The sequence below is a fragment of the Lissotriton vulgaris genome, chromosome 2_1 (genome assembly GCF_964263255.1).
Source record: "Lissotriton vulgaris chromosome 2_1, aLisVul1.2, whole genome shotgun sequence".
Taxonomy (NCBI): Eukaryota; Metazoa; Chordata; class Amphibia; order Caudata; family Salamandridae; genus Lissotriton; species Lissotriton vulgaris.
The window spans coordinates 1898492784-1898520701 of record NC_141687.1 but is presented as its reverse complement, the minus strand read 5'-3'; positions in this window follow the sequence as shown (position 1 = coordinate 1898520701).

Below are 27918 nucleotides of genomic sequence, written 5' to 3'. Positions count from 1 at the left end.
AATTGAGGAGGACAGTAAAGATTGAGATAAGGACTGAGAGAGAAATATATAGTCAAGATGAGAAAAAGCCGCATGAGGAGGAAAACAAAAGGAATAGTCCAAAGTGTCTGGATGCAAGAGTCTCCAAGAGTCAATGAGACGTGTTTGTGAAATAGTGTTAAGAAACTGTTTATGGGATTTGTGGGGCAAAAATCGAACTGAAGATTTGCGATCAAGAAAAGGGTCCATAATTTGGTTGCAATCACCACCTAAAAGAAACAAATCATCTCTATGCTGAAAACATTTGCTCGTAATTAAAGGCCAAAATGCAAAATCAGGTGCGGTAGGGCCATATACATTAAAAATAGTCAAAGGAATTGAATTAATTAACAGTTTAGCAAGAATCCATCTACCATCGGTATCTTTTTCTTCTGATAAAACTTTACATTTTAACTTTTTATGAATCAAAATGGCCACACTGTTCTTCTTATTAATAGAGGGGGGAAATAAAACTGATCCAACCCAATTACCTTATTAATTTAAGGGATTCAAGTTCATTAAGATGAGTTTCCTGTAGAATGACAATATCAGGAGAATAGGAAGCTAAATGAGAGAGGACTCTCTGCATTTTAATAGGGTTGACAAAACCTTTTACATTCCAAGAAACAACTCTAAATGTCAAATAAGAACAGGACCATTAAAACAAATAATGCAGAACAATACATATACATCATATACTCGGGAAAAAGGACAATGAAGAGAAGAAATGAAGAGTGCACACCCTCAGCAAGAGTAGAACAGAAAATAAAAAGAAAAGAGGGAACAAATAGAAAGAAGAGGAGTAGAAGGGAAAAAGGGAGAAAAGAGAACAGACAGTACATATCCAAAAGGATGACTGTAGAAAACATATCTGATGGGGAGATACACAAGGGGAGTAGGAAAGTGGTGATACGAAACAAGATGAGCCGTACGAAGAGCAAGACTCCGATCAAACCAGGACGTGAGAAGAACCTTAAGGGATTTACATGAAGTACAGGGCAAACAGCATGACACTGTGGAAGGGAACAAACCTAAGGACAGCTCTTGAGGCGGAAGCCGGGAGCTCTGCTCTTTTAAAATTGTATTTCACACTTTTAGAAAACTTACTTCCTTAGTTTGTCACGCTGCCCTGAGCACTTCCCCCCTCATTTTCCAAACGCTGTATTCACGCCGCGCAGCCGATTGAAGGCTGCCGCGGGCAAACCAGTTGCTGACAAATTACGAGGACAGTGGGACACCCCCACCGCCCTGAGGCCGTGCCCCCTGCAGGTATAAAAACCGCGCCAGGAAAGCAATCGCGTCAAAACCTAAAGACAGCTCTTGAGGCGGAAGCCGGGAGCTTTGCTCTTTTAAAATTGTATTTCACACTTTTAGGAAACTTACTTCCTTAGTTTGTCACGCTGCCCTGAGCACTTCCCCCCTCATTTTCCAAACGCTGTATTCACGCCGCGCAGCCGATTGAACGCTGCCACGGGCAAACCAGCTGCTGCCAAATTACGAGGACAGTGGGACACGCCCACCGCCCTGAGGCCACGCCCCCTGCAGGTATAAAAACCGTGCCAGGAAAGCAATCGCGTCAAAACCTAAGGACAGCTCTTGAGGCGGAAGCCGGGAACTTTGCTCTTTTAAAATAGTATTTCACACTTTTAGAAAACGTACTTCCTTAGTTTGTCACGCTGCCCTGAGCACTTCCCCCCTCATTTTCCAAACGCTGTATTCACGCCGCACAGCCGATTAAACGTGCCGCGGGCAAACCAGCTGCTGACAAATTACGAGGACAGTGTGACACGCCCACCGCCCTGAGGCCACGCCCCCTGCAGGTATAAAAACCACACCAGGAAAGCAATCGCGTCAAAACCTAAGGACAGCTCTTGAGGCGGAAGCCGGGAGCTTTGCTCTTTTAAAATTGTATTTCACACTTTTAGAAAACTTACTTCCTTAGTTTGTCACGCTGCCCTGAGCACTTCCCCCCTCATTTTCCAAACGCTGTATTCACGCCGCGCAGCCGATTGAACGCTGCCGCGGGCAAACCAGCTGCTGCCAAATTACGAGGACAGTGGGACACGCCCACCGCCCTGAGGCCACGCCCCCTGCAGGTATAAAAACCACGCCAGGAAAGCAATCGCGTCAAAACCTAAGGACAGCTCTTGAGGCGGAAGCCGGGAGCTTTGCTCTTTTAAAATTGTATTTCACACTGTTAGGAAACTTACTTCCTTAGTTTGTCACGCTGCCCTGAGCACTTCCCCCCTCATTTTCCAAACGCTGTATTCACGCCGCGCAGCCGATTGAACGCTGCCGCGGGCAAACCAGCTGCTGCCAAATTACGAGGACAGTGGGACACGCCCACCGCCCTGAGGCCACGCCCCCTGCAGGTATAAAAGCTGTGCCAGGAAAGCAATCGCGTCAAAACCTAAGGACAGCTCTTGAGGCGGAAGCCGGGAACTTTGCTCTTTTAAAATTGTATTTCACACTTTTAGAAAACGTACTTCCTTAGTTTGTCACGCTGCCCTGAGCACTTCCCCCCTCATTTTCCAAATGCTGTATTCACGCCGCACAGCCGATTAAACGTGCCGCGGGCAAACCAGCTGCTGACAAATTACGAGGACAGTGGGACACGCCCACTGCCCTGAGGCCACGCCCCCTGCAGGTATAAAAACCAGCCCAGGAAAGCGATCGCGTCCAAACCTAAGGACAGCTCTTGAGGCGGAAGCCGGGAACTTTGCTCTTTTAAAATTGTATTTCACACTTTTAGAAAACTTACTTCCTTAGTTTGTCACGCTGCCCTGAGCACTTCCCCCATCATTTTCCAAACGCTGTATTCACTCCGCGCAGCCGAATGAACGCTGCCGCGGGCAAACCAGCTGCTGCCAAATTACGAGGACAGTGGGACACGCCCACCGCCCTGAGGCCACGCCCCCTGCAGGTATAAAAACCACGCCAGGAAAGCAATTGCGTCAAAACCTAAGGACAGCTCTTGAGGCGGAAGCCGGGAGCTTTGCTCTTTTAAAATTGTATTTCACACTTTTAGAAAACTTACTTCCTTAGTTTGTCACGCTGCCCTGAGCACTTCCCCCCTCATTTTCCAAACGCTGTATTCACGCCGCGCAGCCGTTTGAACGCTGCCGCGGGCAAACCAGCTGCTGACAAATTACGAGGACAGTGGGACACGCCCACCGCCCTGAGGCCACGCCCCCTCCTTACCACTATAAAATATGTGCCTGGGCCGGACGCGCAGCGGACGCGCGCCGAAGGCCGCGACCGACCGGGACTAGGGGCTATACCCCCTGCAAGTACCGTCCAAAATTTGCCGACGCCCATTCGCTATTCACGAAGCGAACTACTAGCTCTTCATAAAGGCAATAGAGGTATAAAAACCCATCTATGCACCCAAACGGGACCAGGTCTTTCCTACGGACCTATCTCATGCCTCGCCTGTCACTGGTCCAGTATGGGTCTAACCCTATCGGACAACCATTCACCTCACGGGAAGAACAACCTGTCATTGAATTGCTTATATTTCAATGCCAGATCCCTACCTGGACATGCCCTAGACATCTGGGATCTAATTACATCTAAGACCCCGGACCTAGTTTTCGTAACTGAAACCTGGCTATCCGAGACCAGTGCTCCAGACTTAGCAATTGCCCTCCCCCCTAACTACAAAATCATTTCACAAGATAGGGCAGGAAAAAGAAGAGGAGGAGGGGTTGCTGTAATATTCAGGGATCATCTAACATGCTTGGCTAAACAAATGACTGCACACATTGAACACGAGATCTTGCCTTTTAAAGTACTCTTAGATGGCCTTACCGTTCTAGCCGGTGCAGTGCTCTATAACCCCCCTGGACAACAAGCCAGCCTTGGTGCTAAACTTTTAAATCAACTCTTGCCACTGTGTTTAAAACACAAATATGATAGTCGGCGACTTTAATGTCCACTATGAAAAAATGGATGCCTCGGGAACCTCCCAATTGAAATCCGACATGGAAATTCTCCAACTCAAGCAGTGGATTGTGGGCCCCACGCACTCTGCCGGCCACACACAAGATCTATTATTCACCAACATCGAATCCACTAGCCTAAAAGAGGTCAACCCACTACCCTGGTCGGACCACTTTCTTATATCCTTCTCACTTACCCTTCCTGGCAGACCTTCAAAACCTAAGACTGCCCCTCATATTTCCAAATGAGCTTGGAGGTTGATTAACGAATCCAACTTCGAATTAAACTTCCCAAAAGATAAGGTTATATTTTCAGAGGATTCCCCTATCTGTAACAATGTCGCCTTATTAGACGAGGGTATATTGCAAACACTAAACACACTAGCCCCGTTTAGGAAAGCCAGAACAAAAACCATAACAGAGAAATGGTATACTCCCTGTCTAAAATTTTTTTAAAAGGAATGCCAAAAAAAGGAACATCTATGGAGGCAGTCCAAAGACAGTGAAGCGAGACAAAACCATGTCGATAAACGGAAGCAGTATATTCTCGCCATTAAACAGGCAAAAAAGGACTATTTTACACAGTGCATCCAAGATAACTGCAATTCTGCAAAAGAACTATTTAAAATAGTGAAGGAACTCAGCAAACCTTCTAGCACCTCACAAACACTTACTCCTTCGATCGAGGCCTGTAAACGCATTAGCACGTTCTTTTCGGAAAAAATCAGGAAAATATACTCCACCTTCACCCCTCAAAATATCAGCCACCCAGACAACCCACCTAAAGCTGTCTCTTCATCAGAAGTTTCTATAGATCCATTAGACCTAGAAACTGGACCCCGTCTCACCAGCTTTGAACCACTCTCTACAAAAGAGGTCTTAACAGCCTTGAACACAATTAAATCTGGATCCCCCTCAGATCCCTGCCCCCATTTTGTGTTCTCGAAAACTGCACCTACGCTCTGTCCCTTAATTACTCAACTTTTCAATAAATCATTAACCACAGCCACCTTTCCTGACGCTTGGAAGCATGCTTCTGTGACCCCTCTTTTGAAGAAAGCGGGAACTGATATTCTCAATCCTGAGAATTATAGACCCATCTCTCAGCTTCCCTATCTCTCTAAAGCATTGGAGAAACTGGTCAACACACAGCTGACCAGGTACCTCGAAAGCAATTCCCTTCTGGACCCATCTCAGACTGGGTTCAGAGCCAACAATAGCACCGAAGCAACGTTGCTGGCAGTGTCGGACAGTATCAGATCCTCCACCGATCAAGGTGGAGCGGTGGCACTGATACTGCTCGATCTGTCAGCGGTGTTTGATACGGTCTCCCACGACTGCCTGCTACACATACTCCGGAGTAAGGGAGTACAATCCATAGCTTTAAATTGGCTACACTCCTTCCTGACAACCGTACTCAGGCAGTACACATGGGACAGTTCCACTCTAGACCTAACCCCATCGGCTGTGGGGTGCCACAGGGCGCCTCTCTGAGCCCCACCCTTTTCAATGTCTATGTTTCATCTCTGGCTGACATTGGAAGTAAGTGGGGCATTGGCGCCTGCTCCTATGCAGACGACACACAGCTGGTGGTGGCTATGGACGAGGGACTCGAGGTAACCAAAACCAAATTACACAACTGCCTGTCAGAAATGGCACAATGGATGCACAAGCACTTTCTGAAACTGAATGCAGGAAAATCGGAGATCCTCCTGTTCGGGGGAGCAAAACACGTGTGGGACGCCACATGGTGGCCACCTTCATTGGGAACGGCCCCTATCCCTAAACAAGATGGCAGGAATTTGGGAATCATCATGGATGACGCACTTTCCATGAAGGACCACGTTCGATCTCTCTGTGGCAAGGGTTTTGCTATTCTCAAACTTCTCGCCAAAATATTCCCCTGGATACCCCTGGACTGCAGACGGTCTGTTACGCAGGCCGTACTGGTAAGTCGCCTGGACTATGGCAACGCACTATTCAATGGGATGAATAAGCAGTTATTCTCCCGCTTACAGACTGTGCAAAACCAGGCGGCCAAACTTATTCTCAATAAAGGCAAACGAGATTCGGCATCAGAGTGCCTAAAAAAACTTCACTGGCTCCCGATGCGCCAGAGGGCTGCCTTCAAACTACTCAGCCATGCTCACAGAACCTTACATAGAACTCGCCCCTCGATACTCCTAGGGAGAATCTAATTCTATGTACCCAACAGGAACCTACGATCATGCCAATCAGCCCTGGCGAAATCTAAGCACATCTATAAGGTCAGAACAGGCGGACGCTCCTTTTCCTACCTTGAAGCAAAAAGGTGGAATGAGCTCCCTTCCGACCTGAGACACACCACCAACTATCTCCAGTTCTGAAGGAAACTCAAAACGCATCTCTTCCCTAAACTGTAAATCTCTCAGCCACACCCCAGCAGCTTCCCTGGTTTTCAGCGCCGTGATATCCCATGGGATGAGTGCTGGGCTTTATAAAAACCGCAAATAAAATAAATAAATAAACAAAGAATAAATGGTTATTAACAAATACAAGGCGGGAGAGACAAGAAATGGACAAAAACATAGCCAACTATGGAACAACTCTATAAAACTACATGAAACAAACAAATATAAAAAACATCAACTAAAACATTGTAATAAAGAGATCAAAAGCACCAACAAATACTAATAGCACAGAAGTCAACCAGTAGGAGGCGTAGAAGTATCCATGCCGCCGTTAGATTGAAGATGAATGAAGTTCTTATCTTCACCAGGATCCTGAAAAGTCCATGTTCGGTTTTGATAGGTGACCTTGAAAACACTGGGATGAAACAACCCATATCGAGCCCCAATAGAGCGCAGAGGAGGACGCAAAGACATAAATTCCTTCCTACGTGAAGCAGTAGCATTTGAAACATCCTGGGATAAGAAGACTCTCTGGCCAATCCCAGGAAACTTGCCTCTTAGATCTGGCTGCTGAGAGGAACGATAGCAAGTCTGTCAATTTCAGAAAAAGAAGAATAACTCCACAAGGCTTTGTTGAGGTGGTGGAACACGGGCCAAGTCGGTGGGCTCTTTGTATACTAAGAGAGGTGGTAGGTGGCATATCCAGGAGCTTTGGAAGAAAAGACGTAAAGAAAGTCACAGGATCATCTCCCTTAAGGGATTCCGGAAGGTTATAAATACGGAGGTTATTTCTTCTATTTCTATTTTCCAAGTCCTCAGTATGTTGTTGTAGGGAGAGAACAGACTTTTCTAAAGAAGAAATGCGTTGCGAGTTTGTTTGTACCTCCAAAACCTGCTGTTCCACAGAAGTGATCCGGGTGTCCATAACTGACCACTTTTCTTTCAGAAGTTGCATGTCCTTGTTAGTGTCCTCTATAAATGGACGCAATGCTCTAATTTCTTCCAAAATTAGTTCCATAGAAATAGGGGAGGCAGATTTGTCAGGAGAAGGAGGGTCATGCTTCAAACGTTTTGATGAGGAAATAGGAGGAGAAGCTTTGCTAGAAGTGGAATGAGGAGCAGAAGAGCGGTTAGGAGTGGCACCCGCCATTGGTGGAGTGCTAATAGGAGGAGACACGAGAGAAAAGGGTGCTTGGTCTGCTGTAGAAGGTGTGAAAACAAATTTTGGTTTACGCAGACGTACCATAGACAACCAGAAATGTTCAATATACTGAAATGTAATAAAGTAGCAAATGCGTTGAACAAAAACTTGTGTAAAAGTGAGGCCAGATGGCAGAATGCAGGAGAAATTGGTGAAACGAATAGCAGTGCCGAATGACGCAAAGTTAACAAGTCAATAATCCAAAAATGTATAGTCGAAAAAAGGGCTGTCGCAAAGGCATCAACAGAGAATTACGCTGCGGTAAACATGTTAGAGTTGAAAGGGACCTTTCCACAAGAAATGATGAAAAAATGTGTGGCAAAATATTCCTTTAAATGGCATGAAAAAACAAAAGCAAAACCACTCAAAAACAACAAGCAGGCATGACTGCGGAAATATAAAAAAAAAGTTTTCCACAGCAGTGAAAGTTATTCCAGAAAGAAAATGATGTTGAAAGAGTCAGAACCCATTGCAAGTCGTGTTATGAGCTTTAATCCTTAAAATCAGGCATAAAGCATTGTATGGCCAGACTTAAAAGGCACCTCCACATAGTAAAAGCACTGTGGTGACCTCAGGAGAAACATAAACATCAGTAAGAGGGCAGCAATTGCGTTTAGGCAGGTGTTGGAGCATATGAATGCTCAGCTTCCAGTCAGAATGACTTCCTCATCCAGTCAGAATGACTTCCTCAGAGAAAATGCTGTGATCAGCAACAGCGTTAAATGCAGCTGAATAAATAGGGCCGATACTTGTGACAGGCTATTCAAAGAAGCGCTCTTGCGAAGTACCTGCTATGCGCCTCAAAGACCAGTAGCAGAAGCGGCACGTAGGAGGCAGGCACGCCACCCTCCCCACACGGAGAGCGTTCTCGGCGGAGATGGCGGAGGCCCTTCTGAGGAGAATGCGTTGTTGCGATAACACAGCCAGCTGACAGCAGCAGGAAATGACAAGCGGCTTCACTGGATGAACGTTACATTCCGGTTCATGAAAGAGGAGATTGCATGCCAGTATAGTGCCGGAAAATCAATATAATTGCCGAAAATGGCCCCGGGATGACGCAGGAATCTCTTTAGGCGGCCATCTTGATCGGTGCCTAAGCCACACCCCCGTCCAGCTCCACCATTGAAAAATACCTTTTGACGAATGATAGGAGCCTGCCTTTAAGACTCAAACTGACACAGGGAGAAGACTCCCCTCTGGCTAGTTATACAGCTGCTTCTATTTCTTCAAGTACTTTATAGCAATGTACCCCTTTGGTCATCCTATTTTTGAGGAGGAGCAGCCCTTTGCTGCTCCTCGTCCTAATTCCCATGGCCCCGTGTGGTCCTCCTGATTCCCTGGAGCAAAAACAGTTTTTTTAATGATCCTTATATTTTCTTTAATATTAGTATTTAGGAGAATGTTTATTATGCAAGAGAAACTTTTTGGAAAGGGGCGACCACTCGGTCCCCCCGAACGTATGGTAGGGTGCCCTGACCCCCCCGGAAAACCATTTTGGGCGGGGGGCGTGTCCCGGCTGGTATGCCCGAAGCGGCGTAGCCGGGGCGCGCCTTTTCCCGCCCAGGAGGGGTTGTCCTAGACACCTACACCGTTGGCCACGCCCCGTAGGCGGATCGGAGGAGGGTACACGCCCTCCCGAGGAAGAATAAAAGAGCAACAATCTAAGGAAGCATCCTCTTGTTCCTGTGCTTGTAAGCTGCACCTCCTCGTTGCACGTGAGCCCGAGACGGAACAAGGAGCCAATTTTGAGAACTTGTAATTTTTGTGTTTCTCATTTCAGTGATTTCGAAGCTTTGGATCCAGGACCTCGAATCGAATAGCTTTGAACGATGCCTGGCAAGAAGGTCGGAAAGAAGGTCGGGACCGAACAAATGCTTCGCATGCTGGTGAAGGACATGGCGAACATGAAGAAGCAGATGGCGGCAATGAATGGTACGGGTAGACCGAAGAAAGTCATTGGGCCAGCATTGCCGGGAGTAGTCCCTGCCGGGAGAGGTAAAAGGGCCAGGAATAGGGCGGCAGGGGGGGAGGCCCCGGTGCCCGAGTCACCTCCGGCGAGCCCGGTCAGTCCAGTTGAGGCAACAGTTCCGATCCCGAACGCGGGACAGCCGATCCCTGTGGTAGTTACACCCGTGAACGAGGGGGATATGCCTCCCGAACTGGCCGCCCAGTTGGCGGCGTGGTTAGGCAAGAGCAACGAGGGTGCTGTGGCACCAGGAGACACGGCCGAGGAGGCCAGGTTAATAATGAAGCAGTTGCGGCAATCGAGTGATGCTGCGAAGGCACCTTGTCCTCTTGTTTCCCCGCAGAATCCCTCGGAACAACCGGCGTCGAGCGTTGGAACAGCGGCAACAACAAATCCAGCTACTGGTTCGGGTAAGCAGCCGTTGCCAATGGCGGGGGAGGGATCGTTACCCTCAAGGAGGGAAAAGGTGGTCCAACATATCCCGATGGATGTGAAAGAAAGGATTTGGGCGGATAAATATGTGAACATGTTTTCGCTGTTGACCGATCACTACGAGATAGAGCACGTTAGAAATCAGAAGGAGTTGTTGCATCCGAGTGTATGGCGTGCCAAAATGGCGGGTTTCAGAGTAGATGAAATGATCGCTAATTGGGCCAGAGCGTTTGGAATGTTCACTGCAATCATGGGGGAACGTAGGCCTGAAGTATTGTCGGGATTAGCTTGTTACCAGACACGTATAATGGAATTTTATGAAACGTATGAAGGCAATCAATGGATGGGTTATGATAACAAATTTCGTAAGGCCAAGGAGCACGACTCATCCCTGACGTGGGATTGTTTCGACTCCATTTCTTGGCAGAAGCAGGTTATGCCGAACACGACGAAGTCGTCTTCTTTCGGCGGGAATGGGGCGGATCCTTCCCGCCATTATGTGGCGGCGCCCTTTCGGGCGGGCGCCAACAGCGATCAGCACACAAAGAATAACGGGAACTCGAGTAGAAAAGGGGTCTGTTGGAGCTTTAACAGGGGTAAGTGCACTAGGCCACAAGGGACATGCAAGTTCAGGCATGAGTGTGCAGGGTGCGGACAGTCTTCACACCCCGAGAGTTCGTGCAGAGCCAAGAATGGTGATACAGGAGGTAGAGGGGGGGCCAAACAGGTCTAACATCGACCGAGGGGCACCGTTACCTACTCCCGTTGATATCATGGCAATGATCCCTTGGCTGAACGAATATCCTGATCATGTCTCTGCCGGGGTGTTGCGAGACGGTTTCTCATATGGTTTCCGCATCCCAGCGGGGGATTTTCGGGGGGAAGCACAGTGTAAGAACCAACTATCGGTTCAACAAAATACGGCGGTCGTACAGGCAAAGATTGCAAAGGAGGTGGCCCGAGGTCGGGTTACAGGTCCATATGAAAACCCGCCGGTTGTTAACTTTGTTTGTTCACTGTTGGGAGTGGTCCCCAAGAAGGACCCGGGTGAGTTCAGGTTAATCCATAATTTGTCCGCTCCTAGGGGTCTTTCGGTGAACGATGCGATTGACCCGGGAGTTTGTTCGGTGCGGTATGCATCCTTTGATGAGGCCGTCGCCATGTTGAATCGCCTGGGGCCCGGAGCGCTGATGGCTAAATCAGATATCGAGTCAGCGATCCGGTTGCTCCCGGTACACCCACACGATCAGCGTCTCTTAGGTTTTGTTTTTCAAGGACGCTACTACATGGATAAATGTATGCCGATGGGTTGCTCCATCTCTTGTGCGTATTTTGAGAAGTTCAGTACTTTTTTGCAATGGGCGTTCACCAGAGCCACGGGCTTTACGCAGGTTATGCATTACCTTGATGATTTTCTGTTTCTGGGGGCAGCTGGGGACACGGAATGTGCACAGGCTTTGAGGGAATTCTGTAATCTCATGAAACGTTTTGGCGTGCCACTGGCACCAGGCAAGACGGTAGGGCCATCTACTTCACTCGAGTTTCTGGGAATTGAGCTCGATTCTGTAGAGGGGTGCTTCCGTTTGCCCAAAGAGAAGGTAATGAAATTTAAAGCCTCACTTGAAATGTGCCTCGGCGAGAAAAAAGTAACTCTCCATCAGTTGCAACAAGCTGTGGGTCAGCTTAACTTTGCCCTTAGAGTGATACCGATGGCACGCCCCTTTTCCCGCTCTATCGCCCAAGCCATGGTTGGCCTCAAGGAAGGGCACCACCGCACATGACTGTCAGCAGAGGTTCGCCAGGATATGTGCATATGGCTGGCATTTCTGGCGGATTTCAACGGTCGTGTCGTGTGGAACAAACCGCCAGCTTCCTCCAAGGAGCTGGGGTTGTGGACTGACTCGGCAGGGAGTGTGGGCTTTGGCGCCATCTTTGGTAATCGATGGTCGGCACGAACATAGCCGGCGTGGTGGCACGATAGCGGGCTCACAGGTAACATTGGGTTTCTTGAGCTGTTCCCCATTCTGGTGGCGTTGGAAACATGGCCAGAGGGGTTTCGTGATCGCACTGTGGTGTTCTGGTCTGATAATATGACCGTTGTTGAATGTATCAATAATCAGGCAGCACGCTGCAAATGGATTTTGAGATTGCTGAAAGAAATTGTCCTGCCATGTATGAGACTAAACGTCCACTTTAGGGCAAGACACGTGCCTGGGGTACTGAACCAGGCGGCTGATGCGCTCTCTCGTTCCCACATGCAGGCCTTCCGGGGTTTTCTGCCCTCAGCGGACTTGGTGGCGGCACCATTTCCCGAAGCTCTCTGGTCTCTCGGTGCCCCGGATTACAAAACCTCGTGGGAGAGAGTCTAGCACCCAGGACAAGGAAGGCATATGAAGGGGCGTTCCGTTCCTATTGGGAATTTTTGGGTTCAGCTAGGGGGGAGCATTGGGGGCAGGAGGAGTATGTCCTGAAATTTCTGGTATCACTACATCAGGCAGGCCGATCACTGGCAACGGCCAATAGGCACAGGGCCGCCATTGCCTTCATGGCGCAGGCTCATGGCATCCAGGACCCCACATCGTCCTTTCTCGTAAAGAAGGCTCTGCGTGGGTGGCAACGCCTTGAGGGTCGTAGGGTGGATGAGAGGCACCCGATAGGTCTAGAAAGGTTGTCCCTGTTAATGTCCGTACTCCCTGCGACATGTTCATCTCAATCAGAGACAGTGCTGTTCCGGGCCGCTTTTGCATTAGCATTCCATGGGGCTATGCGGGTAAGCGAACTGGTAGCGAGGAACAAGCAGGATACGGGGGGAGGTCTGTGTCGAGAACACATTCAAATCAAGGGTGAGACGATGGTAGTCTCAATAGCCAGGTCCAAGACCGATCAGGGAGCGATCGGGGACTGTGTGGTAGTCCAGCGGATTCCAGGGTCTCCCATGTGCCCGGTAAAATGCATGGAGGAGTATTTAGCGCAGAGGGCGGCATCATGGGGGGGAAGCTTGCTGAGGCACACCGACGCCACCCCACTTACTAGGTTTCAGTTCCAGCGGGTGTTAACAATGGCAATCGCAGCAGCGGGCTTGAACCCGAGCGATTTTGGGACCCATTCCTTCCGGATAGGGGCTGCTACAGAGGCTACAGCCAGGGGTCTGAGTGTTGAAAAGGTGAAACAGTTGGGGCGTTGGTCCTCGAATTGTTATAAAAGGTATGTGCGGTTGCACATGTTGTGAAGCTAATGTCATGCACTCACACTTCTTGTTTTCTGTTGGTTTACAGTTTCGCGAGCAGGCTTTGCGGGGCGGACTGTGCAGTTGACCCGACACCTGGGGACCAGCGGTCAAAGATCACCGGCTGAGGGAAGAGTGGTGTGGGTCGTTGGCCACTCATACGTGAGGCGAGCCGCGGACGTATTCAAAGCAGGTGACATGATTCACGTGGCTGGGGAATACGGGTGCAGGGTGACCTTCCACGGAAGGGGCGGACTCTGTATTGACCAGTTTCAAACTTTTATGGAGGGACTGCTAGGGCGGACGAGGTCACCGCCGTCTGTAATCATAGTACATCTTGGGGGCAATGATTTGGTAACCATTGGTCGACGAGTACTTCTCGAGTTAATTTTATCCACAGTGAGTTGGTTGGCAAGAAGGGTTCCGGGGTGCACGATTGCATGGTCACACATGATTCATAGAAGGGTGTGGCGGGGGGCCCTCTCTGTGCCAGCTTTGAATCAGTCGGTAAAGAAAGTTAATAACAAACTTAGTAGGTTGTTTCATTCAGGCCAGTTGCATTGTATTCCACATGAATGTATTCGGGGGGACCATATGTATCTTGAAGATGGGGTCCATTTGTCCCGGGAGGGGAATGTCTTACTCATAGGAGACTTCATAGCTTGGTTAAAGAGTTTGTGTAGCCATGACCTTTAGTAGGAGTTTGTGGGGGGTCCGGATAGCCGGTCAACTATCCGGCCTGTGGCGGTAAGGTCATGATCGGTGAGCAGTAATTGGAAGATCCCTAGAGGTGGGGCGCCACCCATTATGGATGGGAGCGCCCGGGGGGAGGCGGCCATTGGCCCCTCACACGGGGAGGCGGTACCCCTCTAAGGATGGGGCCGCCAAAAGGGAAGGCGGTCATAGGCCCCTCCCTGGGGAGGAGGGGCTACGGGCCCCTCCTGGGAATTTCCCGGGGCCAGGACATCCGCGACGGCGGATTTGGTAAGCAGTGTGGGGTGGGAGGGGGGTCTACGCTACCTTCTAGACACCTCTCACGAGTCCTCGGACGACCACTAAGATGGCGTCGAGTAAATATGGGGCCCCCGTTAAGACAAGGGAAATTGGAAGTTGGCACAGAGGTACAGTCCTCTGTGCGCCCGCCCCTTACAAGTAAGGGGGGGAGTTCTGGTATTAGGGATCTGACACCGGTTACGACCTTGCCGTTGGCCCGTAATGTTAGGATGTACAATTTAATTTTGAGTATATGCATTTGCAGGATGTTTAGAATCGGCTAGGAGAACCTTTGTATTAGAGCTGTGTTAAGGTTAGCCAATAAACATCGTAATGTGAAAATGAAATTGTACATGATATGAAACTGTTATTTTAATGTTTTAATTTTGTTTCATATTTTAATAAATACGGCCGGGAGGGTAACTCCCTCCCGCCTTCCAAAAGTCAAGAACTGTGTCCGTCTTCCCATCCTTTGGGGATTGTGTTGGGGAGGGGGTGACGGGTATCCCGGCCATATTGAAGAGTTGACAAATATTGATGCCCTCTTCCTGAGCATATTAAGGGATACTCTAGCCCTCATTAAAAAAACACTGGAAGGGTCTATTAAAAAAATGTTTTTTTTAAGGATATTATATTAGACATGTGTTGTTCTGAAATTGAAATAGATATTCACTGAAATACATCTGAGCCCTGAAACATAGAATTGGACTGGATGGTTTTGGGATTTACTTTCTGCCTGGGGTTGGTAAATATTGATAGTTATGTTTGTAATTATAGCCATTATTCTCTCCTGCTATCTGTGTGTTCATGATGACCCAATGCTCTGTTCCCCATGTATTCCTACTTGTATCTCACCAGCTAAACGAAATGTTCAAATGTAAATGCCCACCTAGCAATGGATCAGGATATTAAAGGATTATAAGGATAGATATGCAAGATAACTTCCATGTTTCTATTAACCCCTTCCATGCTGGGCCGTTTCCGCAGCTGTGCGGTAAACAAAAGAACAGGGCGGGGCCGTGACGAACCCCAGCCGTCATCAGCACACGAGCGCCGCAGAGCGTGACGGCTGGGGTTCGTCACCAGCATGGAAGGGGTTAATCATAGCGGATATCTTCCGCTAATGCTAAAACTGCCATCTGTGACAACTAGCTGAAATGGCTGTTAGCATCAGTTGAAGCCATTTTGCTTTTTGGCAGCCATTTTAGTTAGCCATGTGCTCACCATGTGCTTTCTCCATCTTCAGTATTGCCTGCCCTTGTATTCTGCTTAAGTCATCAGTTACAGTTAACTCCTTCAATACTGAGCCAGAGCACTGCACATGCTCAGAAAGGCCTCGCTGGTAGAATGCACCTGCTCTTAGTGTATAACTGTCAGGCTATTTTAACTGATGTCAGCAACTCTGTTACTCCTCCTACTTTGTTGACTAAGTATTTTCTGTTAGTCCTTATATGTGTAATAGTTTTTTGTGTGCACACTTGTACTGCCTCTTTTTGAGTCTTCATGCTAACTTAGCAATAAACTGGCCATAAAAGGCCCTTGGTTTCTGTACTCCTTAGACTGTCTCATACAGTGGCCTGTGGGTAGGGTATTGACGCAGTCTCCCTCGTGTGAGGTGAATAAATGTGTTCTTTTGATATTACAGCTTCCGTGCTAATCTCTTCTTTGTTAGTTTAAGGACCAGGTGCATCAGTGAACCCCTAATATGCCCTTTTATTCTACACAAGCAAAAGCTTTCTAATGTAATAAGCTGGGCTGCCCACAGGTGAGCTACTCTGAGGTAACTGGAGAACTACAGTAGCTCATGAGCTACTGCTTGGAGACTCCTATCATTAAGCTACTTGATACAACACCCGGAGCGAGAGGCAAAATAATATTGAATCTCATCACAGTATTGAGAGACACCAGGCAAAGTTGCTCACCCTCCTTTCTCTTTTTCACCTTGGCTGTGGAACCACTGGCTAATAAACTGCAGAGCAATAGTATGGACTGGGGGCCTCCCTCCAGGTGATCGGATGAATGTAATATCCCTACATTCAGATGACATATTAGAATTGTCTCAGCAATGCCAGATACTATAGCAGTGGCGCTTAGCTGTTTTGCAAATGTTTCAGCCATGAAGGTGTTTTGGAGCAAATCATGTTTGTTCCCTCTACTCTCTACTGCCCTGCTGGACGGCGAGAGCACGTGTGCAGTAACTGCATTACTCAGCCAAGTGACTTTTTGGGCAACATTGTCACTACCAGTAATGTGGCGCATAGCGCTCTCCTAATTGGACATGCACCCTCGTTTATTGTACTGTTTTGGTAAAATACATCCTGGTGAAATTCTTATACACTTTATACAACTTGCTTTGCAAACTTATTTGGTGTAATACGTGTCACAGACTAGTGCTGCTGAAGCTACATTTTCCAATGGACGGAGAGGGATTGGGTACCCCGAACATCAAGCTCTTTGGTCTAGAAGTCCAACTTCGGTCAGTGTGCCACTGGCTGGCGGGCAACCAACTGGCTCATATTGCCATGATGTACCATCCTCCATGCCTAGCAAAGCTCACGCAGATGTTCTAGTTGCCAACGAGAATGCCATACCAGAGACCAGGCCTGCCACTTCAGAGCCAATGCCTAGTGTGCAAAGCACTCCTAACTTAAAAAGAGCTTATGCACAACAGAAAAGAAAATCTTGAAACTCCCACTTTGTTGAAAATTGCTCTTTCTGCAGGGTCAACCGAAAGCTTTCTTCTTGTTTTGAACTTGTTTTTGTTGTCTTTAGGACTTGGGTCACTTTACCACTGCTAGCCACGGCTAAAGTGCCCTCCGCTTAAGACATGATAAAATTACACTACATTTCCCCAGGGACTGTAAATTAAATGTTACTCGTGGGCCTGCAGCACTGATTGTGCCATCCACTTAAGTAGCCTTTTAAACATGCCTCAGACATGCCACTGCAGAGCCTATGTGTGCAGTTTTAAACTGCGATGTTGACCTGGCAAATTAACACTCTTTTCAAGCACAAACCTTCCTTTTTAACACATATCTCCCCTAAGATAAGCCCTGGACAGCACAAGGGCAGGGTGCAGTGTTTTTAAAAAGAAGGACATGTATTTTTAAGTTGTACGTGCACTAGTAGTATAAAACACTTACATTTGGGTATAAGTACTGAACCTCAAACACCACCAACTCAGTACACTTCTAGACCTGTGGATCCTCTACCACGGAGAAGAGCTGTTGTGCTGCTAGAAGGAATGCTACTCTCTTGGACTCCTGCTCTGCTGTACTGATATATACCTGCTGCCCTTTTGTCTGGGCTTAAAAAGAATTGGACCTGCATCTCTACAATCCAGAACTCAAAGTGACTCCAAGGGCCAGCTGACTGGTCTCCAATTATCTGAAGTCTCAGAGACACAAAAGACTTCCAATCAACCTGCTCCTGCACCTGAACTCTGACATCTGTGAGTCTGCCCTGTAAAGTGTCACCACCTAAGTCATGGCCTTATGTGCTCTGCCCTCTGTGGTCCTCATCGGAAACACCACAAAGCAGCATGAAGCCTGCAAAGCCTCGCTGCACACCTGCCAGCCTCACCCGAATCGTCGCCATGTGGTGAGAAGCAACTCAAAGCCTTGCCAATCAGCTTCCAGTCTATCAGGACTAATACACAGTGACACCAAGCCCTGCAAACACTTGCCGCATAGCTCCCCGGGATTGACACAATGCAAATCCCTGCAAAGTCTTGCCGCACAGCTTCTTGGAACTGATGCCGGACAGCGTGAAGCCTGGCAAAACCATTTTGGCCAGACTGAGCACCAGGATTTAAGTACTTTGTTCAGTGGGCCCAAGTGGATCCTTTTAGCCGGCCTGCACTCCATCACGGTCTGCCTGAACTTGTGACTTTGTGGCAATCCAGCGCAACCAGATAAGCCCAGTTGGCCCTTTGCCCTTTTATGTGCTATTGTCACCTAAATCTTTAAAATTGCAGATCACAGGATCTACTTATTGAATTTTTGTCATTTTGGTCTTGGTTCATTTGCTACATTATTCTTTGCTTTTCTAAACTGGTGTGCTGTCGTTTGTGGTGTTTGTACTGTGTTACTGTTTGATGTATTGCACAAATATTCTACACATTGCCTCTTAAGTTAAGAATTACTGCTCTGTGCCAAGCTAACGGAGGCTGAACACAGGTTAATTTGTGGTGTGTTTCTGACTAGGATTGTGGTTCTTGGTAGGACAGGGCGCATACCTCTGCCAACCAGAACCCCAATTTTTAACACAGGCTAACTCACTACAGGGCATCATTGAACTACAGGCTCTCGGGCACTCCTTGACCTACCACACTGGAATGCAAAGGGCATGCACACAATGAGTGGCTTAATCCAAGAGGGCCACGTTCTGCCTTTATAAAACCACATGGAGAAATCAAGCATACACAGGGTTGAATTCTTAGCATACTTTGCCTTCACATATACTACAAGAGCCCAGTGGCAGTCACTGAGGAACCACAAACATATACACTTGTGCAGTACTTACATACCATGGGCATGGGATGCAGGCTCTATAGCTTGCTAGCTAAAGCACTAGGCAAACATACACATGCTTCTCTTATCACACTCTACAACAGATGGGTGATGGAGATAGCTAGGGTGTCAATGACAAAGAATGGTAGAGAATTTTGGCCTATCACTTGGAAATTTCCATGAACTACAGGTTTAAACTAATAGAGTTCAACATCCTATATATAGCCTATTTGTCTCCGGCTAAAATTAATCAATATTTTCCAGGTGCAGGCACAAAGTACCCCCAATAGCAGATGAGAAGCTGACACATATGTTGTCGTCATACCCATCACTGTCCCACTGCTGGTCCAAAGCTGAGGCATGATTGGAACGAGCGGCATGCTACACCACTTTAAAGACATGGGAGTCATGTGCTCTGGGGAACTTTTGATACACTAAAGAGTGCAGCACAACAGCGTGTCTCTTTCACAAGGCCTTCTTACAAGCAAAGAGGGCCACCACCAGTTGTTGGTCAGTCAGCAACATACCCAGCATTCACAAGTGGGGCCAGGCATTGCTGCAGTGGAGGGAAGCAGAGAGTTGAGTGCCCAGAAGTGAAGAAGCGTTCAGACTTTGCACATCTATCCTGTCACAAGAGTGGGACACCATTTTAATAAAGTTTGAAGCCTCTACCAGAAATGATAATTGTCCACCTTAGTCCAGATGCAAAGACACAGTAAGCCGTGATAGAACAGAGATGGAAAGGAGATCTTCACTATGGGTGCAGACGATACTCTTGTTTGCACCTCCCCCATTGCTAGCGCTGTTTGCGAATGGTATTCCTCTTGTGTGAGGTCCCACAACAACAATACAAGAAATGCACACATTTTGATTTTTTTCCCATATATTACGCATTATTGTGCTCCCTTGAATATTCAATTATGATACATATCCATGTAACAACTCTGACGCGCCATACCTGCTGTTTGTAATTTCTATATGCCTGAGAGTTCCAAGCACTGCTATCTGTCTATCACGGAGTGAAATATGTGAAACCACGATCCGTGTATTTATGTGGATAAGCTTGAACTCCTCCATAATATGTTGTTAAATGAACAGAATGTTCATAGTGCAATAACTAATAAAAAATCCATTAAAACAAATAAGGCCCTAGGTTTGCTAAGGAAAAATGGGGTGAACCCTAGGGACCATTAAAAGCTTTGCACTAAAGGAGTGTTTTATGGGAATGCAATTTTAGGTACCTCCTTGTTTTAATCGATGAAATCCTGTTTCAGCAATAATTGTTTTGCAACAAGAGTGCCTAAAAGATGCAGCTCTTTTTCACTTCACATGGAAATTAAGTGTGAAACTACTTTTAACGCATGGAGGATCATTGGTTGTTTTTAATTAACTCTATCCATTGTGTAAACCTAAAGTTCAAAGTTAACAACTGCACATCTAGCATTGGTCAAATACCAGTTTTTCCAGTTTTTATTTAATCAGGAAACAAAAAAGGTACACGTCAGCAAACCATGTGAGACATTTTCTGAGTTAATGTTCATGTGCCAAGTTTTTCAAAAGCTGCTGCAGTTTATAGCACTGAATACTTTTTGTCCTTTCGAAAGCAATAGTCATAATACTTCTTTAGTTATACTTTTTCCTCAACACAATTTCATCAATTAGTAGACTGCATTGGAAAAATATGGATTACTTCATCATGGCAAGATGTAACCACTGAAAGTAATGAACTTCTTCGACCATTTTTATTCTTATTTTATTGTTTGATTGTATTGGATTTGTATGTAATACACTCACTGAAAATGGTGACTTGAGATATTAATATTTAGACCCTTAATATTGCTTATTTATGAAAATAGGTCTTTGTGATGTTACACTTTAGAGTTGACAATAAACCTTTTATGTTATAACTGCCGTTGATGTCACAAAACTGTTGAGGTTGGTGATTACTCTACAAGCGTTTAAATGTGTTCACTGTACTTGTATTTTTCTCCATGATGCTATTTACCAAACGTTCTTCTGAGTAATTTGAATTTCATTAATGTACATTTTAGAGGCGAGAATTCAACAAATGAATGTTCCTCTTTGCTTTAACCTGACAATACGAGATTCACTGATCCTACGAATAGAAAAGAAGGAGACATTTCTATATTTTCTGTAGAGAGGCTTGAGTAAATTGGGAAATTGATGTTGTATGTAAAGTGGCAAATAGTTTTTAAACTTGTGCCAAAATAGCCAATTGTATTTTATATCCACTTATAAAGTGCAACGAATAACACCAGAAGATGTATCTTGGTGCTAGGCCGTTCCAGGTAGAAACCATTTTTTTCTTGTATTTGACTTTATTGAGAACAACAAGGAAAGAACAGCAAAGCAATGAATACATTATTTATATACTGATTGTAGGGGAAACAAGAATATATGAAGGGTATAACTATCAAGCTGTATGTAGAGAAAAATAAACAATGTAAACAATAAAGGAAAGGGATATGGGAACAATATATAATTACTTTAAGATATTAAGAGTAAGAAACATGAATAATAAATGATGTAATACTGTAAGCATAACAATAAGAAAAACTAAATAGCAGGGTAAAACTATAAGGGTATAAATATCTACTAATCATCTGAAAGAGAGACAAAGGGTGAAGTTAAGGTGGCTTCCATACTTCACTTGATACAGTAATTACTTTATTAGCTGAAGAGGCAGATAAAGATAAATACGTAATTAACAGAAGCCATAAGAGATCTCTTTTAATCGCTAGAGATACAGGGGAGACATAATTAGTGTCTAATCCATGATAAAAACATACAGCGTTCCACCAGGATCTAAAAGTGCATTTTTAGCATGTTTCCTATTTGAGGGTATTAAATGAAAAGCCACAGCTAACAATAGATCTAACAACTTAAAACTCGATGGTGTCTGCAGCCATTGGGTTGACAAAGTGACTAAGAATATATAGGTTAGAGAAAATGGGACAATAACTTTGAAAATCTTCTTAATTTGAAACCAAACCTACTGCCAAAACTGATGGATAGGAGGGCACTCAAATAGCATGTTTTAAATCGCCATTACAGCAGAAACAGGACCAACAAGTAGAAGACATACTTGGTGAGAAAGATGCTAGAGTCACCGGAGAAAATAACACCCGTTGGTAAACATAATAAAGGGTTTGTGTGGTATTAGCAGCTCGTGAGGTTTTGTGAAGCTTAGACCATAATTTATCACATCTCCCAATTGGCCAACATTGTAATAAATCTTTTTCCCAGGCCAATTCGGTCTTTGATTTGAGTCGGTCCAGGGGTAATTATAAGGTCTTGTATATAGTGGATGCAGAAAGGAAAGTATCCAATAATGGGGAAAGGGTAATACGTTTTGTGGGAGGATTGGAAGCACTTGGTAATGCAAGAAAGGGAGGGACATAAAAGATCATATTGTGATCTAAAGGTAGCTGGTAAAGAAAATTTTGTTTGAAGGTCAGTAACTGATATGGGTTGATCATCAAGTAGAAGTTGAGATATTCATCACAAGTCCTTGGAACGCCAATTTCTCCAATATATGGTACAATTCTTAATTCATAATGATTTATTATGCCAAACGGGTTGCTGTTGATAAAAATTAAGGGGGTTATTGGGATGGCAGACGGAAAAACCCTCCAACTACCGTGGTTGAGGAAAATAAACACCTTCATGTTCCACGGCAAAACCGGCGGTCACATTGCGATGCAATGAAAGCAAAATCTAACTGCTGCGGTCGGATTCCACAAAAATCCATCCACCACTTCCGGAAAACCAGAAAATCCAACCACGGGGGACGTAAATACTGCAGAAAGTACCAACGCTGATCCACAAGCGGAATGACCGCAAGTAAAATTATGATAAGATGGGGGAGCAGACGGAATGATCATTGTTTTCCGACCGCTGACGTCACGCGAAAAGATGAATGGCAGAGCTGACGGAACGATCACTGCGTTCCGACCGCTGCCGTCACGCGGTAAGAAGAATGGTGGTTGAATGCATCCACACCACAAGGCCTCCAAATGTGGCTGGTTTTTCTGCTTCCCTCAAAAACACTTGACACACCTCAACGGCACACCCCCATGGCATTGAAAAACAAATAAATCGCAGGTCAACATAGAGAAAACACCTGCAATGAATACCCCATTTTGATACAGCCACATAGCTCAGTATAAAACCAACCCCTTCTCTGACCAGCATCCTTTGCACAACTCCAGCAGTGAAGGGCCAAACACCAGAGCAGAAAGGAGAGGCAAATCCTCACACATCACACAATCACAGCCACCCACACTAACAACACCAACACTGTTAGAATTGGGGGTCTCTGGTTGGCACAGGTAAGCACTTCTGACAAGCAGGGACCCTCTCCTCTAGTCAGGGCGAGGGACTTACTCTTTAGAATAACCCCTGCTCACCCTCTAGGTTGCGTGGGGCGAGCAGACAAGGCTAAACTTCAGGGCATTATGGGTTAAGCATTCATGACAATATACAGTAATTCAATGATCCACCAAAAAAGGACACCAGTCTAGTTTATAAAAATTATAGGTATTTTATGTATGCATTAAAAAGACTTAGTATAAGAACCAATCACGTTTCAACATAGGCCACATTACTTTTTAGGCAAGCTTTTTGTTAAAGGTGCTCGTTTCTTTAAAGAAAACTCGGCTCAGGTTAGAGCAGCGTCACTCGTGGCGGGGCGGCCAGGCACAGGCTACACAGCGGGGGAAGCAAGGTGCACTTCAGATCGTGGCCCCAGCGGCACAGGACATAAGGCAAAAATCCAGCAACTCATCAGGGAAGGCAGGGGAGAGTCCAATGTCCTGGGACTCTGTTCAGGGGGCAAGCTCAGTTCCAAACCCTTGGAGATTGTTTAAAGCACAAGTTCTGCAAAGTCTTTCTAAGTCTTTTCCTCTCCTTTCTTCAGCAAGGCACCCACTGCAGGCCAGTCCCCCAGTTCAGGGACAGTCTTCCTCCTTCAGCTTCTCCAGGTCCTTCTAGTCGGGCAGAGGTTCTTCGTGGTCAAACAGGATCTGATTTCTTAGGAGCAGGGCTCCTACTTTTATACTCAAAATCCCTTGTTCTTTCAGACAAGGGGGGTCTTTGCCTAATCCAGTTCAGTCCTTGAGCACTTTGTTTTGCAGACTCTGGCTTCTTCTTTCAGTGTGCAGGGCAGGGACATCAGACGCTCCGCAGGAGGTGGAGCCAGCATTGTGGTGACAAGTACAGTCCAGGAGTACTCTGTTGACAGTCGTACCTTCTCTCTTTACAAGGTGCAGGGCAGGGACATCAGACGCTCTCCAGGGGGCGGAGCCAGCATTGAGGTGGCAGAGGACAGCCCTATTCAGAGTCGAGGGGCATTCCCCCCACCCATCCTTTGTGTAATCTCTCTATTCACCACCTGTCAGCCCCAGCCTGTCTCCTGGAATTCCCGTGCCCTGTTACACACAGAGACCAGACAGCAGATACACATCAGAGCAGAGGCGGGCTGAAATGGTTAGGCAAGCAAATACCATCTTTCTAAAAATGGTATTTGCAAACACAGGATATTAAAATAAACTTTACTAAAAGATGTATTTTATTATTCTGAGTTCAGGCATACTAAACTTGAATTTCTACTGTGTTCACTGAGTCTGTTGGGATCAGAGAGTGTAACAATTCCAACAGCCCATTCTGGCCTATGAGAACAGGTAGCCTTACAATAGTGAAAAACGAAAATGGCTGTAATTTACTATTAGGACATGCCACACACCTCAGGGCTTGTCCTACCTTACACTTACAATGCACCCTGCCCTTGGGCCTACCATAGGGGTGACTAATATGAAGTTAAGGGAAGGTTTAGGGACTGGCAAGGGGGTGCCCTTGCCCAGTCAGCATGACAGTACCAGACTGCACGCAGGTTCTGCAATGACAGACCTTAGACAAATTTTACCAGGCCACTTCTGTGGGTGGCACAACCAGTGCTGCAAGCCCACCCGGAGCATTTGAATTTACAAGCCCTGGCACTCCTGGTGCACTTTACTGGGGTCTGACAGTGAACCAAATAAGCCAATCATGGAAACCAATCAAGGTATACACTTTACACAGGGAGCACTTGCACTGTGGCACTGATTGGCAGTGGCTCAGTGCTCTGAGCAGCTAACACCAGCAAAACACATGAGGCAGAGCAGCAAAAAGTGGAAGGGAGACTCACGCCAAGGTGCCAGGTCTAACAAACACACACTACACACATCTCCCCCACCACCTTCCCACCTGCACTCATCACCGATTAGCACATCACACACCATGTCACAGAAAAAAATGCTCAAATTCACAGACAATGAGTTATCAGTGATGGTAGACGAGATAATTAGAGTAGAACCTCATTTGTTTGGACGAATTGGCCAACAGACACCACTAGTCAGAAGAATTCAAATGGGGGAAAGGATAGTCAACAAATTAAATTCAGTAGAGACCACCCAGCGCATACTGCGTGACATCAAGAAGAGGTGGCATGACCTAAAGACCAGGGTGAAATACCATGCCAACAGGAACCATGAGGTGGCTCAGAAGACTGTAAATGTAAATGTAAATGTATGTAAATGTATAGGCATTTATATAGCGCACTACTTACCCGGAGGGTCCCAAGGCGCTTCAACCGCTGCAAAACCCTTCCTGGCTTCCCTGAGAGATGGTCACTTAATGGGTATCTCCAGGGTGAGACCAGGCATCCCCGGCGGTCTGGTGGGGCCGTTAGTGAAGATGAGGCAAGCTAATGCCCAGAGTTGCCGAGTGCGATCGCTGATCAGAGTGGGCACCGAGGCGAGAGAATTATCGAGTCCGCTGACCCTGGTCCAGAAACCTGCCGCACCGGGATTCGAACCCTGGTCCCGGGCCGTCCTCTGCTCTCGGGTCTGCCGCCTCTAACCAGTGAGCCACACTACTTCACTGGTGGTGGCCCTCCCATTCTACCACTAACATTCACTGAATGGGAGAAGGTGCTTGCCATAGTGCATCGAGAGAGTCTCACAGAAATAGCTGGGGGAGTGTAGGCTGGTGAGTACCAACAAATGTATCCCATAACACTGCCATGTACTGTCTTGCACAACTATAAAGCTTCACTTCCTAGACTTAAATGCACTCATGTACCACACACTCTTCCCAACACATGTCTCACATATCTACCATATCCTTCCTCTGATTCACCTCAAAGGTAGCTAGCAATGGTTCCATTGGGGGTATGTGTACAGGTAGCCAGCACTACAACTCCCACCAGGCACCGTTGTCCAACAGCTGAGGTGGATGGAACATTCCTCCCACCCAAGAGCCATTTGTAACATATTCCCTTCCTGTGCTCCACTTCACAGGGAGATAGCCTTCTTAATAGGGGAGGGGGCTGTACAGACAGCCAGCACTACATCTCCCACCAAGTATCCTTTTCCCATAGCTGAGCAGGATGGAACACTCCCCCCACCCAAGAGCCATGTGTAACCTGTTCCCACTCTCTGCTCCACTTCACAGGGAGGTAGCCTTTGATCACGATGTAACACTCCCCTACCCAGAACCATATGGCAGACCTTTCATTGCTATCCTTCACCTTACAGGTAGGTAGCCTTCTCATGCTCACTTGCATCACCCCTGAGCACAGAACCATGTGGCAGCCATTTCATTGCTCCACTCCACCTTACAAGGAGGTAGCCTTCTCATTCTCTCTTTCATCATCTCTGAGCAGGATGGAACACTCCCACCACCCAGCACACTGTGGCAGCCATTTCATTGCTCTCCTCTACCTTACAGGTAGATAGCCATCTCAACAGGGAGGGGGGTTTGTGGATAGGTAGCCAGCACTACAATTCCTATCAGGCACTCTTGTCTCACCCCTGAGCACGATGTAACACTCCCTCACCCAGAACCATGTGGCAGCCATTTAATTTCTCTCTCTCCTTCACCTTCCAGATAGGTAGCCTTCTCATGCTCACTTTCATCACCCATGAGCAAGATGGAACATTCCTCCCACCCAGAACCATGTGGCAGCCATTTCATTGCTCCACTCTATCTTACAGGTAGGTAGCCTTCTCATGATCACTTGCGGGATGGAGCATTCCCCCCACCCAAGAGCCATCTGTAACCTATTCCCTTCCTCTGTTCCACTTCACATGGAGGTAGCCTTCTCATGCTCTCTTGCATCACCCCTGAGCAGAATGGAATACTCCTCCCACCCAGAGCCATGTGGCAGCCATTTCATTGCTCTCCCCCACCTTACAGGTAGGTAGCCATCTCAACAGGGAGGGAAGTTTGTGGATAGGGAGCCAGCACTACAACTCCCATCAGGCACTCTTGTCTCACCCCTGAGCAAGATGTAACACTCCCCCAAGCCAGAACCGCGTGGCAGCCATTTTCCCTCTACTGTGCTACCTAACAGGTAGGTAGATAGTGCATGCACCCTGTCAGCCTTCTCAAAATGCATGGAGCCATATGACTACCACATCCCTCATGTGTTAGCCAACTCTGTATAGATCCAAATGTCACATCCAGTGTGCACACAGCTAAGCGCATGTAACTGTCACAGGAATTACACTTTGACTCACCAAGTCACATGCAAAATAAATTCAGGGTCCAATCATGCAAAACACAGAATGCAATGTGTAAGTGCCATGGTTTCAAAGCATGAAGGCTCATATGAACACAACACATGCAAGATCAATCTGTCAAACAAACAAAACCACATGATTTCAAAGAACATATAAATAATTACATTTTTAAGTTTTAGCATAGCTGAAACAGATTCTCTGAAAAGTCAACTAAATCCATGCATAAATCAAAGTTGATGTGCACCAAGTTGGTAGATGATGACATGTCCTTGTAAATACACTATCTGAGCATGTCAAATGGTTGTTATTTACATGTCAAACTAATGACAAGTAATGTATGTACCTCAACATCATGTCATGATGCTGATAATCTTCTACCAATATCAAGTGATTGCAATGTAAAATGTTTGGCATATCAAATGTAACATCCATTGCATATCCCACATTGCCATGTTGATGGCAGGAGTTTGCTGGACTGTGTAATTCCATAAATGTAGGGACTACTCGATTTGTCTCCTTTACCATCACTGACAACTCATACACTCACAATGCACAAATTACCTTACATCCACTTTAATTTTAACACAATCTAAAAGAAAATAAACACTAATTACACCCCTTTGCCTTTGTGTCACTTCCATGTTTATAACAGTATGTA